We start from the raw sequence: 13,662 nt of genomic DNA on the forward strand, positions 1-13,662 counted from the left end.
TCGTAGGGACTAAGTGCTGTGTATTACATAGGAATTATGAATGTGCCTCGCCTCTCCTCTTCCCTATCTACCACAGATAATCACCTGCAGATTATCCCTCATCGAATGCTGCCCTTAATCAAACTCCGCTTAGGGAAAGTAGACGATGTATGTTGACATGTTTTGGGGTAGCCAAAACATGAGCGGGATCGGCTCACCGCTAATCAGCCACATCGAAACAGTTTGACCGTGTTATCCCAGCTGACCTGGGAGATCTCCTGAAACAAGAACAAGTTATGTGAAGTGGGTTAAACTGACAAAACAAGGCACCCAAGTACTCCAGGTCAAGTTAAGGAGGGATGATTGTGCAATGAACGAACCAACTCCTCCAAAGATAAAAACAAAGAAAGACAAAGAAAGGACTGATTGTTCTTGTGTCTAACCTATCATTTTGCCTCTTCCTCGATCTGAACTATCTTTCTCTCATGTGTTGTCTCCATGTGTTTTTCACTGTCAGGATGTGGCTACTGTTACTGCAATAGGCTTTTGTCAAATTTATTGGCAAGATTTTCCTCCTTGACATATTTAACTTTTTTGGGCATTTTTATAGGATAGTAATTTCGGTTAATATGCTTAATTACTTTCTTGGCTGAGAGTTTGAGGAGAAGATGGATACAATTCTCATGTAAATAGTAAATTTGAAGCTATAGTCAGTTGAGCGTGAAGTTTTTATCAGCCCACTAGCACCTCTGAAGCTCACCAATTAACATGTTATAACTAGTTTGTTTAATCCTGAAAAAGAAAACCTAAAAGCGACAATTTGTGGTTTTATGGGGAGCTACATGTTGGAACTATTTCTGGGCCAGGGCATTAAAGCTACACTAACTGCCTGCAGGCTCTAGCTTCATATTAAGTGTACGAACATGAGAGTAGTAGGCCTATTGATCGTCTCATCTAACTGTATTATGTTGTTATATTTTGTCTACCCCAATTACATTATACTGAAAATGCTGAAAATAAAAACTCATTTACAGGATCTTCTTAAAGTCAGGGAGTGAAACATTTTTTACTCATTTTGTCAGGGTCTCTGATCTCGTATAGTAAAAAATCTGATGATAAGTCTCTGTTACAATCTCTGTTAGACCAGTGCTCAAACCGCCCTGCTTTTATGGCCAGGTTGTGTTCTCTGTCTGTTCTGTCTCGTCCTTCTCTCCCTATGTCATTCTCTTTTGGCATTCCTCCAACCTTCGTAGCTGTGCATGTGACCCGGTGAGGAGCAAGGGTCATGGGCCAGTGGTGAGGGGGCGTCGTCGGGGTGGGGTTGGCGGGGGTTCAGGGTCTCTAAGCCCTTCTTGTTATAAGCAGGGCCCCCCTGTCTGCCATCTCTTTCAGTGGGGAACTGAAATGAACTCCATGGGAGGGCACGGCGCTCCGTCGCAGGCGTCTGCTTGCACCACCCCACCCCAAAGCTGAGCTCAGCCATCTGCGCCCTTTGTCTAAGGAGGGGGATAGCTTCCCCATTTCTTCTCTACACACACCCCTTCACACACACATGCACAACTAAGAAGGACAGCTCTCAAGACAGAAATAAAGATTTTCTTCAAGGTGGAGGAGATCCCACCCCTCTCTGTGTCTCTGTCTTCCCCATCTCTCTCCATCTTCAAGAAGAAAGAAAGAAAGAAAGAAAGAAAGAAAGAAAGAAAGAAAGAAAGAAAGAAAGAAAGAAAGAAAGAAAAATTATTCATATTGAGACACCCATTTCTTTTCCTCTGCAGCTGGCTCTGTTCAGCTCTGCCCCTCCTCTCACTCACTCAGTATGAAATATCAACTTTTCTCTTTTCTTTCTTCTCTTCAGTCTTTCCCATCACACTGGCACACAATGAGAGGCTGTGTTTTCCTGGGAGTTGCCGATTGACTTGCCGAAATTGTTCACATAGCTCATTGTGTCTGCCCAGACTTTTTGGGAAAAAAGACCAGACACCCCCCTAAAAGATAATGTTTGAATTATTCAACGGAGCAATAACTTCTCTACAGAACTGTTCAAGCAACAGTGGATTAAGATTTGTACATTTGAATATCAAGCATGAAGCAAAGGCAAAAAACAAAAAGAAGAAAGAAACGCCTCCCTGGTGACAGCAGCGGCTTAACTCATAACTCATTTTAATGTCCAGTGAAGAGCAGAATGGATGAAATAGGGGGAAAAAGTGACATCTGACATGTAATCAACCATGGAAATGGGATACTAAAGGCCCATTCCACTTTTTTTAAAAACCTCCCTGGGAGTAAAATATCACAGAGCAGGGTTCATGACCAGAGGGACGAACAATACATATCAAATCACCATTCAGGGGCTATAAGAGTGGGAGAAGAATAGAGGAGAGCCAGTTGCTTTTGATGAAGCACAGATGTTCAGTAGGGGGACATATTTAGACTGCAGAGGACCCATAACTGGGTTGCAAGACTCACCAATAGGGGCTCCTTCTGTCTGTGTCTGTGTGCATGATTGTGTGTTTGTGTGTGTGTAGCTCATCTAGAAACAGTTCCTCTCAGAGAAAGAAGAGCAGACACGTGTACACACGCCTTTATACATTTATACATGTGCTTGCCTGGCACTGGCAATCTCTGCATGCCCCTAAAGTCCTCACTCCCTCACTCATTCACCCCCATCCAGCCCTCATTGTCTGTGGAGAACAGCTCAGTGAATGGAAGACCTAGTTTTGGCTGTGGTGGTTGGAGGACCCTCTCCACCGCTCTTTCCCTTTGGCTCTATTGTTTGGCTGGGCCTCCTCCTCGCTCGAGGCCCATCCTGGACCTACTTACCCAGAAACAGCCAACTGTTAAGGTCACCCCATTTCCACTGTAGGTCAATGGGAGAACAGAATCCTAAAGTGCATTTCATACGATTTTGAAAATAGTTACTGGTGTCCACTTACGTTAAGTTGAGATGAGTTAAAATTATTGCTATTATAACAAATGTTAGGAACATGCCTTGGTGAGCTTACAGTAATGTAACAGCAGTACAGTTAGTCCATATTCAGACCAAATCAGGCATTGCAGTGAAAACGCCAGGTCCCCATTCATTTGAGTCGGGGTGGTCCGTTTAGGTTATAGTGGTGGCGACCTACAGTGAAAAGGTTGCGACAGAATCAACATGTGGAGAATTGCAACCCAACATTATGCTGCGGTGGCCAATCCGGCAATCAGACTGGTCAAACTGCTCTACAGTTATATAAAAGAAATATAAATATCACTAAAACCAGGCGCACTCTCCCAGTTGTGGTTTATTTTGTGTACTCAGCTTCGACATCTGTGTCTGACTTGTAGTCTATGCTACAAACTAGCAATACCAAGAAGCTTTGTTTGGTATGTGTCCATTTGTTTGTTTGAGAGAGAGAGAGAGGGGGAGAGAGATAGAGATAGAGAGAGAGAGAGAGAGAGAGAGAGAGAGAGAGAGAGAGAGAGCAGTGGTGGAGTGACCTAAAGAATGAATGATGAGAGGGAGCAGTAGCAAGAAAGCAGGTGATTTAGAGAAATAAAATGATATTTTCTGATTGTTTCACAGTGGTTACGTTCTAAAGCACAAATAAACAAATAAACACTTACTCAATAAATATGGCCCTAGGGATATTTTTTCATAATTTTAGTTCGGTTTAACTTAATACAGTCATGTTTCTGGCTAGCTCTGTTGTCTCTTTTGCTCTCTAGCGGCTAAATGTTTACTGGCTAGTTGCTAACTGTGTCTCTGTGTTGGTATTAGGCAGGTAGTGAACAGTGGGTTCATCAGAGCTTTTTTCCCCTAAAAATTGCTGCTTGCTGCTGCTGGCTGTATAGCCAAAACAATGTGCTGAAAGGTGTTAAAACGCTCCATATAGCTGAGGGGAACGGCAGAGTCAACAATTAATCTCTTCTGGTCACCACTATGAGTAGCCCCATTCAGATTACATATAATTATTTGATGTATTCGTCATTTATTGGATTGATTAGCGCAGCTTTATAAAACCAAATCCCAAGATTGTTTTAGCAAACTCAGACATTGTCTTTCCTGAGTGACATGCAGACGCAGAAGAGTAATTTAGTCATAATTGCATTGGAAATTTTTGCCATTGTTCATTTATTTAGAAAATCAGGATGAGTCAGTCAGGAAGTGTTTATATGTTCCTGTTTGTTTGGTTCTTATGCCTTTTTGAGTTGTAGATCTTCAGAACAAAGACAACTTGGTGGCTCATTTATTCAGTACAGTTATGACTAGGGTTTATTTCAGAGTTAGGATGTGATTAAGGGTTCAGGTTTCTCATGTAGAGCTGATGGTTGAGGTTTAGGGGATGGTTAAGGAGTGTTGTCGGTAAAGGGTCCTCATAAGGATAGACATTCAGGGTTGTGTGTGTGTGTGTGTGTGTGTGTGTGTGTAGTGGTGACACTTGATCTTAATCTCTATGGTTACCGAAAGGATAACAAACAGCATGTTGCAGTCTCAACCCTAATTTCATTATTGAGCTTTTATCTGCATGTCTTTTCTATCCTACTTGTATATTTTCTCTGACTCTCAGACTGCAGACTGAGCACCACAGCAAACACTGTACATACATTTCTTCTGATCATCACTTCCGTGACCCAGGCACTCTATAATACCATGTTTGTGGCAGGAGGGTCATTTTTTTTGCTGACAGTAACAGTGAAGTATTAGACTTATGAGGATTTAGCAGCTGTAGTCATGTATTTAGGGGGTAGGGGTCTGTTTGTGCCAAAGACCACTAAATGGTGTGTGTGAGCATGTATGTGTGTAGTGTATGTGAATATGCCACGTATATATGAATATAATATGAAGTATATGCATATACCATTAAGTTTAAATGAAGCCCCTCAGCCCTTCATCCCCTCCTGCTCCCATCATATGCCCTCTCTCTCTCTCTCTCTCTCACACACACACACACACACACACACACACACACACACACAACAAAAAGGCCAGTAAATGGGGCGTTAAAGCTGTCAGGGTGATGAGTGCAGGGCGGGAATTCGGCTCCAGATGATGATGTTGTAAGGAGGCCGCTGAGGTCCACACCCCCTCACTTTCATGATGATTCATTGGCTATTATGCTCCTCTGCTCCCTCTGAGCCTCATCAGAGATGCAAGTGAGCTAAGAGATGTGGCCGTAAATGATAGCTAAGTGAGGAATTAGCATTGTTTGTCAGAAAATGGTAATAAACATTACTCCTAGATTCATTTTGAGCTGTCTTATAAAACACAGTGCTTCGGTGTAAGATTAGACACTGCTCTGCAAAGAAATAATATAATAATGAACCAGACTTCCTGACCATGGGCCTTCATCAGATGACGGATGAACAAGGCATGTGCACTTTATTGTATGGCTCCAGGTGAAAGTTCATTTGTGTTAATTGAATTTGACTCGATCACATACATTCAGATCAGTCTTATTAAATTAACCTAAATGCCTTTCACCTGGAACCATACAAGTATATATGAAGTGTTTGTGCATCCTTTTTTGTGTACCCATGGAGAGACAGATTGTTTTTTATAGAGATTAGAGAGATTGTGTCTGTGCAGTTACCACAGTCTCTATGAACATCAAGTTGTGTTTCAGCCACTGAGCCAGCCATCAATGATTCATGGACAACCACTAAAGGAAAGCGTAGCTGATCCTCACCAGCTCATAAAGGGCTTCATCAGAGGCACAGGGTAGCTGAGAGGTGACAGGAGGTATGGACTTGCACTCTGTGGTGGTATTTCCGTTAAAGGTCCTGCACACCCACGCAGGTGTTTTCAATTACTGTGGCTGATTAGACCTCTAGTGCTGACGTTGGGTGCCGGACATGACGAGATGTCACGTAACTCTATGCATGATGAGATAACAGTCAAGTATTGTGTACACAACCATAAAGTCCTGAGACCAAAAGTCCTTAATATTTAATCTTGTGGACTCTCTAACCCCGCAGTCTGACTGTGAGCACCATAATGAAAAGGTCGCCCTTGAGTCCATTCATTTCTTTTCTTTAGAGTTGACCAACTAGGACTGGTTAATAGAATACAGTTGGCCACAGCTGAACATTTTATCATTCTCTACCATCAACAGACAACCACATTGTACTGTACGTCCTTGTTCCTCTGTCTATGTATTTAGGTGCAGTCAACACATGCGTGACCTCAGCACTGATGTTATCCAACAGCAGGTTGCAGCTTCAAAGGTATTTTTTTGATCTAGATGCCTACCTGTCTGCCTAGAATGATTTTTTTTTCCCTGGGTTGTAACCAGCTTTTAAATCCAATATTTTCATCAACTGTGCTGCTACACTTTGCTCTTCTTTTGCAATGTGCTAGCCTGCAGATGGGGGAAGTAGGCAGAGCGGTTTGTGTAAGAAGACCTTTTTCAGGACAAGGGCAGGTAACATTACAAATGACTAAATTCCATTTTGGTGTGCAGGTTTACAGGATCGCTGATGGGCATGCACAATAGCATGCTGGTTCAGTGGCTTTGTTTACTGGGGCACTAAATGGAACAAGGCCACTATTAATGTTATCTATTACGCCTGTGTTTGAAGTCAAAATGTCTGCTGTGAAAAAGGATTATTGGTGTTGCCCCAGGAAAACAATGTATCTTTCTGAGCAGAAAGCAAACATGAAAATATCTGTAAAATAGGCTGTAAAGTTCTTCTCCTAAGGTTTGTGTTGACCGAATCATGGAGTAAAGCACAGAAAGCTCAGAAAATCAGACAAGCGACACATTATCTTTGTAGCTCACGGGGCCCAACAAGGCACAGAAGGAGCCGAAAGTTGAGTATGTAAATGTCAAAGACACACTGGTTGCAGTTTCACTTAAGAGTAAATAAGGCTAAAGCCACAAGATGCAAACATGTTTTATTTGCTTACAGGTAAATAAATCACATCAGATACAAACTATGTAAAATGAAAAGTACATACAGTGATAGCAACATGTTTAATGCTTGTGCAGTGCATTTTCATATCTGATCTGTTTGGGGGTCTTAATTTTCTGTTTGTTAGTGCGTAGCTGGCAACATTGACAATAAATAATACTGTGATGCTCATTTTAGTTTATGGAAAATCATTGAATTATCAGCTAAATATAAACTCATATCAGCCTGTGGTGCCTGACAGAATTCATATTATATTAGGTCTGTAAAGTCAAACTGGCAAATATCACAACTGAGACATTTACAATTTAGACCCCCTGACAATCCGGGTAAATGCAGCCATGCCTAAGTTTAGTCTCTTATCCTGCGGGACCCTCACGCCATAAACTCTCATATAGACACACACACACCCGACACCCCCAGGCAGCGCACCCTCTCCTGCTGGGCCCCGTCTTATCCTAATGGGATTGCCACGGTGGAAGTCTCCCAATAATGAAAATAATGAAATCAGCAAGGACCCAAAGAAAGGTTACTGCTGCTCACGCAGGCAGCATCCCCAACCAGACTGCACGCTCTCCCCCCTCCCCGCCTTAGAAAACCACAAGAGAAGGAGGGGAAGGAGAGGAGGAGAATCACAGACAGACCCTGGGGGGAGGAAGGTGAAGGACTGCAAAAGGAAGAAGTAACTGGGAAAACCAAAAACAGAAAAGGGAGGGAAGATAGAGGTACTCGGAGGGATGATAAGACAGAGAGGGGTTGTTCAGTGTGTTGACCCAGTCAGATCAGTCATTTGTTCCTGCTTGGCCAGGCCATTTGATTGTTAAACGTCAGAAGGATTTTAACAAGAGAAAGGTCAGACCTAACATATGCATCTGATGCTCAGCGTAGCTCCTTAAAGACACAGAAATGAGGAATCATTTATTTATTACACATGAATTCAGACAGAAATACCAGGTAGGTATTCAACCCCTAAAATAAAAACGTATTCAGCAGAGGAGGGGAAATAAACACAAAGGGGAGAATTGTGGGATGTGCGAGCAGAGGAATGAGGCGTTCCTCTGGGACAGGAAATGGGAGCAGTGACAACAGGAAGCCAGTGTGAAAACGACAGAGGGAGGATTCCCACAGCTTCTTCTCTCCTGTCTTCTCCTCTCCTCTGTTTCCTTGATGTGTTCTTCCTCTCCTCTGGCTCCTCTTCTCACCTCCCCTTCAGCTTCTCCAAGTGCACACAATCATCACACCATGTTGTCTCCGGAGGTCTGAGACTGCTCGTCTACAGCAACAAGAAAGATGAGAAAAAGAATGTATTTGTGTCTGCATTTGTGTGTGCTGTGGGACAAAAGCCATGTTTGTGGTTTATGTTAGTTCCTCTTATAAAACAAAGAAATGCATTTAGCGAGATTATAATGTACAAACCAATGACTGTGCAACCATAACCGTCAAATTAACCTGACATAGTTTATTCTTATGTGCTTTAGACCTACAGTGTCAAGCCTACGTCATTTAACCACATGGTTGCACCGGCTGACATCTTCTTCATTACATTAAAGGTGGGGACTGTAGTTTATCGATCACATACATACACCGTCCTGCTTCTGTATTAATCCACTGCTGAAAATAGTCCCCAACGAATGCAGTATTTACTCCTGTGTGAGTAACGTTTGCTAAAAATTACAGAACCCAGCTGTTTAAGGTAAATTATTTTCTCCTTTTTTAAAAATCAAAGTATATATTGGTGACCAGTCTTTAAAGATTTACATCCTTAGTAGGAGCTAATGCACTTGAGACTAAGAGCCACAAACAGAAAAGTCAGAAAGTAATGAGATACAGACACATTGTTGGTTTTGGGGATTTGCTGACAATATAAATAGTTTCCAAATATCGCTAGGATTATATGTAGTCAACTTTTATTATTTGATAAATCCTAAAACTACTAAACCAGCTTTAGGGCTCAGTGACAACAGTAGCATTTCTGATCAGTGGATTTGTTCCAAGGGGGTCATGTACAGGAGTTCAACATTTGTGTAGTTTTACACACACAAAATCGTGTATTAGACAAATCGCAGACCATCTCGGCAGTTATGACCTTTGAAGAAGCTATCATATCCGCTCTAGAACAGACAGCTCCACAAAAGATATGTGGCATGGTTTGCAGCCTGTTGTGAGACAGAAGTGGATTGTGCAAATAATTACTACACTGCGTCAACAAGCTTCCAGTATATACTGTTTTGTGTGGATGCTCAAGGCTAAACAAGCAACAGGGGATGAGGTCATGTCTCCTTCTCGGCCTATTTCTACACCAACTCCCTTTGCACGACTCCCATTACTGCTCCCCTCCAATGCAGGTCATTAGCTCTTTGAACCTGCAATCTCTTGCTCTCTCTGTCCCATGCACGCCCTCTCTCTCTCTGGTCTTCTCTTCTCTCTCTTCTCTCTAATTTGCAGAGGAGACACAGTGCCCCAAGGCCCTCCTGGCTAATTTGGCAGCATCCCCACATCAGAGACGTCGGGTAGAGGCGGGTGGCTGGAGGGGGAGGTTATTGTAATGTTTTAGGGGAGTGTGGTGCCACACCTCCAGTGGGGCTGCAGAGGCACAGAGACAGCAGTCTGAGGCTCCCGTGGATAAATGACAGGTTAGCATGGGACCTAAAGAAAACAGCATTCTCACTGGTGTCGTTGCTGGTTCCACTGACAGCAGAGAAAGGACATGCTGGATGTGCATGTTTCCCCCCCATCAGTCTAACCGTCCCCTTCAACTGGGTGTGTGACCGTGTGTGTATGTTTGTGTGTTGATTTTGATGTGATCCCTTAAACTCTTAATAAGCATAACACATCTGACTTATCTGTGCATTATTTTGTATGGCTCTGCATGTACCCGTTTGTGTGTGTATGTGTGTGTCACTGTGGATGTTGGCCCTCCAATGCATTAAGGAGTTTGTAATCATGTGTAAATGTGAGTTTTTTTATTTGTGTTATCATTCATTTTTGGTTCAGCTCTTGCCTTCGAGTTCATGTCTGTGCAGATAGTTTACTTTCTTTTCTGTGTGCTTTCATGAATTTGTATGCACGTGCATGTGTGCGTTCACTTAGTTGTCCTTTGTTTCAGTTCTGCGTGCATCCAAGTTTGTTTGTTTCTCTGATGTCTGCAAATGTACGTGTGTGTGTGTGTGTGTGTTTTTTTTTTTAGTATGTATTTGTGCAAGTGCACGCTCACAGGCTCTCTTTCCTCTTTCCCGCCGTGGCCATTGTCACCAGATGTCAGTGCCTGGGAACAGAGGCAAACAATGGTCACCAAGAGCCAAAGGGCAATCGCCTGGGGAGGGGCAACACCAGGCTGTCGCCTAACAGGTTTATGTTTCACCCACACTGTCATTTCATCAGCATGTTTGAGAGTGTGTAGGTGTTTGGAGAGATTCAGGTGTCTTCTGTCACCACATGACACTGAGGTGAATTTTTTTTTTAAATAGTGAAAAAATGCACCTGGGAGAGTGTTGAGACAGGAAGTGAGAATTGAGATTGAGAGGTGCAGTAGTAGTGGCATCAGCACCGCTGATTTGAGGAACAGGGCGGGGAGCAGCTGTATAATGTGTTGTTTTGATACTGTATCACAAGGAAGGGCTGAGAATATCCTGGAATGGAGATAATACCCAGGAAGCCTTTCCCCAGTAGCCGCACGGTGCGAGCCAAACAAAAGAAAAGCCTGACTGCAATCTTGATGGAAGACAGATTAGTATCTTGGCTAGAAATCCCTGACAAAGCAGAGAACCACACAGCTCGTGGGCCCTTGGGAGAAAATAAGCACACTGACAGTAGCATAGCCCGCGGTGTCAACATGAGGTCAGCTGAAGAGGCTCCCACGAAAAAATGCTTTGTCACTCTCACCAAGTCATTTTCTGTTCCCCCTATCTGATGGACGGTGTTTTGAGCAGGCAGCAATTACGCCTGGGCACCTGTGCTAGCTCGCTGTCAGTTTGCACAGTGAGTTTTGTAAATAAGATGTAAACACAGTGGTAGTTATTTGTTGTGTAGCTGGGACAAATCAACCTGGGATTTGCAAATGTGTGTGTGTGTGTGTGTGTGTGTGTGTGTGTGTGTGTGTGTGTGTGTGTGTGTGTGTGTGTGTGTAAATGTAAAGCGCCACAATGGCTGGTTCACATGTAAGTCAACAATTACAGTAATTGATCTGTGGAGGGGGAAAACAACAGCAGGCAGGACATGTATTCAGTGTTTGTGTGATCAGGCTTGACCTCCCATGGAGAACAAATACCTATTGTGGCTGATGAGGAGAGGACATAAAGGTTAAGGATGAGGCCTTGTTAAGCACACCAGTGGACAGAGAGCAAAACAAAAGAGAGGTGGATTTAGGGTGGTGCTACCCTGCAGCTGACACTCACATGCTCTATCTTTGATCATGGGATGTAAATGTTATTATTAAATGTATTTTGCATCTTTTAATCGGACATACTTAACAGTATTTTAAATGTTAGGCATGTTGTGTTTTAAACCTGTGATTCTTTTAGTTACAATTAAAGTTTATACTTTTACTCATTCACCTTGTGGAAACAGCGCTGGCTGAGGTCAAAAGGCCGACGGGGTGAATGGGAAGCAGAAGGGTGCTTCTGGTGTTTTGGAAAGCTAAACAGACAGGAATACAAGGCTGTAAAATGGTCAGCAGTATAAACCACCACTCTTCAAATCTCTGTGAGCTACTGCCAGGACAAAGGTTTCACTCTGGAGGGTTGTGTATATTTATTGAAAAGAGATTCAATGATATTCTCTCAACTATCACACTATTTCTTTAAACCCTTTACCCTTCTTTCCCCCTCTTCATATCACTCTGTCCCACGTATTTCCCTCTCTCTCCGAGTGTGGAGAGGTGCACATAGTGGACGTTGCCTAATTACCCATGAACACCACCAGCTGAAGTGGTCCTCTGAGAATGATGTAAATCAGTGACATTTACGAAAATGTCAGTGAGTTTTCAGAGGAAGCAATAACGGGCGAGAGAGACCCATTATAGCAAGCATTTTTATTATGTCAATGTGTCTCCCATCCCTGTGTTACCGCCTTCAGAAGATTTGAGAGTTTCATTTTGCCGGGTAGGCCACTCTAATATGTCCTCAATCCACAGAGACTGAATAGATGATGTTGACTCAGGGATGATGAAAAGTGGCTCTGGCAAAACAAACTCTGAAATTTCTCCCAGGCGAAATGTGTTTAGATCAGCGTTCACTATGCTTAAATATGTTTTTATATGAAAACATAGTTGGCTGTGATCAATTGTGGGCTCGCATTGTCATTTGCATCACACTAGGATCTTCATCTCAGTCAGCTGCAACATCAGCTTTACCATGCTCAAACAACTAGGGCTGAAATAATCAGCGGATCAACAAAAACATTCATCTCCGGCTATTTTAATACATTTATAACTAAGATTTTACAGCCATGTTGGCAGCTCAGTGAGGCTGTACCTATGCACATTCATGGTGGCGCTACAGGACAAGTGGGGGATAACTAATTTGTCAGTAAGATTCATCTTCTCATGTCAATCCATCCCATAGTTATAGATGTTTCAATCTGGACCAAAGTGGTGGATCCAACTGTCAGACATTGCTAACCCTCAAAGCCACATCACTGCCAAATTTATATAATAATATCATCATATCATTTTAAACTGAATACATTGGAGTTTGAGGCAAATGGTTGGAAATAGAAAGCATTTGAAGACGTCACCTTGGGCACTTGGAAACTGCTCAAAGGGTATTACACTTAATGGACAATCCTTGTTGCAGCACATCATTTTATTTTCATTAGCATTCCTTTTTGCCTCCCCTTTAACATACAGATGAGCTGGTGGTTGTTGTGGTTAGCCCCTCAGGCTCAGAAAAATTAGCTGGTCTCATTGAAAATGTTTGACCATTGTCCCTGTCTCTCCTCTGGAAGAATGTTCTCCATGGCTTTATGACTACACTTGTTTTGACGTTGGTGTTTCCTTTTAATTACTTTAATTGGAGTGATAGCATGAAGAGAGCTAGTTTGACCTGTTTGTGTAGGGACAGGCTACAAACAATGTGTCTGCAGGACATCCATACCCCTGAGCTATATTGTCTCTCTTAAGTCTTTATCTTTATACTGTGACCAGTGTTGCCCACTGGGACACATGACTCCCTCCTGCTTTTCATCATTCCTCTTTTCTCCCTCCCTCCAGCACGTGACCTGCCTTGTTTAACGTGGCTTGTTGGGCTTGTGACCCCCTGTGACCCTTACTGAGAAGTAAAATATTAAGATCAAGCCTTAACAATTTCTACTTAATAGATACTTTTAATCTCTGCTGTTACATTAAATGTCTGTGCCTTGAGGGAAAGTTGCCCTGAAGCTACGCACTTCAGGCGACTAATGCAAATTAAAAAGCACAGCCTACAAAACTGCACACAGTAACCTAAAATGGGGAGGCTGGCCTAAAATCCTAAAGAGGATGTTGTCGAGTGCTTTTCAAAATCCACTCGTTTTGTCAGCATGGTGGTGGCACCTTCTGAACTCCAAACAGGACCGCTCTCAAATGGGTTTCCTTCCTCTACAGCTAACCCTAACTGTGGGTGGAGAGGTGGGAGCAGGGGCGGGAGGGACCTTCAGAGATTCCCCTGTGCGTTGGACTTGAAAGTTTCTGTCTCTGTGAACTTAACATCAAACGGTCATGGGCTGCTGCTGGCTCTTTGAAGTGGCAGAGGGTGGGGAGGGGTATCAGAGCTGAATACAGGTCTCTGCCTCGACATGTTCCGGTTCAAAACGGACTGT

This window comes from Dicentrarchus labrax, unplaced genomic scaffold (genome assembly GCF_905237075.1).
Source record: "Dicentrarchus labrax unplaced genomic scaffold, dlabrax2021, whole genome shotgun sequence".
Taxonomy (NCBI): Eukaryota; Metazoa; Chordata; class Actinopteri; family Moronidae; genus Dicentrarchus; species Dicentrarchus labrax.